Source organism: Schistocerca serialis, chromosome 4 (assembly GCF_023864345.2).
Source record: "Schistocerca serialis cubense isolate TAMUIC-IGC-003099 chromosome 4, iqSchSeri2.2, whole genome shotgun sequence".
NCBI classification, from domain to species: Eukaryota; Metazoa; Arthropoda; class Insecta; order Orthoptera; family Acrididae; genus Schistocerca; species Schistocerca serialis.
In genome coordinates, this window is record NC_064641.1 from 327,543,307 (window position 1) to 327,546,725 (window position 3,419).

A 3,419-nucleotide genomic window follows, 5' to 3' on the forward strand; every position below is an offset into this window, starting at 1 on the left:
AAACTTTACAGAAGCTCTCCTGCGAACCTTGCAGAACTAGTACTCCTGAAAGAAAGGATATTGCGGAGACGTGGCTTAGCCACAGCCTTGGGGATGTTTCCAGAATGAGATTTTCACTCTGCAGTGGAGTGTGCGCTGATATGAAACTTCCTGGCAGATTAAAACTGTGTGCCGGACTTATTACATTTATTACCTTTTGTCACTGAAGCAGCGTGTTATAGCAACTACACGAGGTTTTCCATGCTTACACATTGCTGATACTGATTATTACTTTTTCTTTCTCCTTTTATGTAACATCATTATAGTTAATATATGTGCTGTTTAGACCTAACAAATAAGACATATGCCTATGTAACAGTTTCCTTTATGTTACACAACGTATTCGTTCCTGTTACCACATTTATTGTCTTGCGTACAGCGTTTCGTTAACATGTAAATCTTAATAATACTTATAAATGTAATATATACGTTACAGCTACAGCGCGGGAGAGTCTGCGCTGTAAAATATCGTTAGCCTACGCCCTACGGTCTTACAGCAGACACTGCGGCAGTGTGTGGGCAGAGATGTAACTCTGGTAGCTGGACTCAGTTCACTTGTGTGTCAAGTACGACAGAAAAAAAAATCGTGACTTCGGCATATTCTGCAGTTTAATGTGATTGAGCATGCATTAAACGTGAGATAGCAAACGACAGTTTCACGTGGCAGAAATGTGTTTTGCCAACGCGAGCGTAAATGAGTGAGGATAGTTTTTGCTTCCATCCAGCTCGTATTTAGCAGAAGCAAACACTGAGATATCACAGTCGGCAAAATGACTACGCACATCATGAAGAATGTTGCGACTGTAGGCCTACATGAACATTAAGGACCGTACAACTCTATCGCCGCCTCCGCCTAGCAACAGAGAGAACGTTGGAGGACATCATGCAGCACGTGCAGCTAAGTGAATTCAAACTACGAACTGTCGCTCCCCCCTCTGCAAAAATTAGCTAACATTTTCATTTTCTAATTTTTAAGTACTTCCATTCCAAAGGGCTTTACAGAAATCAACATTTTGTAGAAATGTGCTTTAACAGTAACTGAACTGACTGGCTCAAATGGCTCTGAGCACTATGGCACTTAACAGCTGAGGTCATCAGTCCCCTAGAACTTAGAACTACTTAAACCTAACTAACCTAAGGACATCACACACATCCATGCCCGAGGCAGGATTCGAACCTGCGACCCTAGCGGTCACGCGGTTCCAGACTGAAGTGCCTAGAACCGGTCGGCCATTCCGGCCGGCACTGAATTGATTGGTCTCTTACTTATACTTGGCCCCGATATTCATGTATTACATTATCATAAAATTCCCATTATAATCTGTTTAGATACACTTTTTTTCAAAGTATATAATTTCAAATATGTTCTCCATTTTTACGTTCAGTAATATGTTTTGCAGTTTGCCATTTATGTTAAAGTGAATGACGTCACATATTTCCGTGTTATTAACGACAAAACACTGACGGAAACTTGGGTTTGCTTATGAAACCTGTCATTACAGCTCTCTGAATACGTGGATGAACTCGGTTGCTCATCCAATCATTTCTGGTGAAACGTCCCCTTGGAAAAATTTATACATGACTGTGCTTAAACTGACACACAATATTTTTAGCGCAACGCAATCTGACTTTCAAAAATCCCTACAAAAGAATGGCCCTGACTAACATTAACCTATACGTTTCACAAATCACTTACCTCACAAAAATCTTGGTTACTCGAACTACTGCAATACAGCGAGCGCCACTACTGCCAGCTAAATAAAAGATTCAAACTACGGAAGGCACTAACTACTGATAGGCATAGTTAGCAAATGAAAGATTTTAATAGAGAACAAACAATGTATTTACCTTAATAGTCATCAAAAGTCATAATATATATAGCAGTTCATAACATCCAGTCTTACAAATTTCAAAACTCCGCCATTTCTCTCCCCACGTCCACCACTGCTGGCGGCTCACCTCCAACTGCGCAACGCTACGCACTGTTAACATCCAGCTGCCGCTGCCCAACACTACAATGGCAGACAACAATGCAAACTAGCCACAGACTGCACACAGCACAGCCAGTGATTTTCATACAGAGCGCTACGTGGCGTTACCAATATAAGAACCTAAAGAGCCTACTTACATAGCCTCCATGCTCCCCCACAAAACATTTTACATATTGTTTTGGGCAGTGGCCAAAAATGATTTGAAGAAATTTTTCATAATTACAATAACAAAGATATCAAATGCACACACTTATTGATACAATGTTGGTCAAAAGCTAAAATTTTCTCACAGTCCATAAAGACAGTCCTGATCATTCATCACAGTAAAATAGCAGTGTTTTTCTCAAAGTCTGAGCAGTAAAAGAAAATGCACACGGAAGTAGTGGATTTCCATGCAGTCTTGAAGAAGTAGTGTTGTCCTTCCAACGGAAAGACAGTGCCGACTCTTGACATGCAGACAGGTAATGGGCCACAACAGAGCAAACCCACCGCAGAGTCAGTCGAAGTTTTGAAGAATAGTGGTAGGTAGGTCATCACAGAGTAGACCCACTGTAGTCCTGGTAGAGATTATGGGTATTGGTGGGCCACCAGAGGTGCAGACCTACTGCAGTCCTTGTAGAAATAATGGTATTGGTGGACCAACAGAGGTGCAGACCCACTGCAGTCCTTGTAGAAATAATGCTATTGGTGGGCCATCAAAGATGTAGACCCACTGTAGTCCATGTAGAGACGGCCAGCAGCCATCTGTTGCGACTGTGCAGTTGCACAATCACCATCGAAAAGTCTTGCGGAGAATATAGCAAGTCCATAAACCACCACTTGTGCACTCACAAAGTTTCAGGAATTGTCCTTAGAATCAGCAGCGCTGTTATCCAGTCCCTTGCTGAATTATTAACACACGTGCAAACACTGTCCCTACTTCTCACATATTGTCCATATACTATGACCAACAGAAATGTGTGCAGTGAAATGGAACTTACAAGTTAATAATATGATGAACTGGTGTCAATTACAATGTTATAACATAAGAACACAATTACAAAGGTACAAAATACATCATTAAAGAACATAACAATAGAGATAACATTTGTAGTAATACATGCTTTACAAAAGAATAGAAATAGACATATACATCAGTGTTACATGAATTATGACATAAGTAAATAAATAAAATATCAGAATAACTTTTGAAACATCAACTTCACACATGAGCATTAAAACAAAACAGAATAAATAATGTCTAAAAACCTTTACAAAGAAAATAACATATTATTAGAAAAATTCCACAACATAACTCATATCAGCTAAACACATAAAGACAGGAAGAACACAAACACATAGCAGAATAACAGAAAGGGAAGGGACAGGGTTTGTTTTACTGCAGTATCT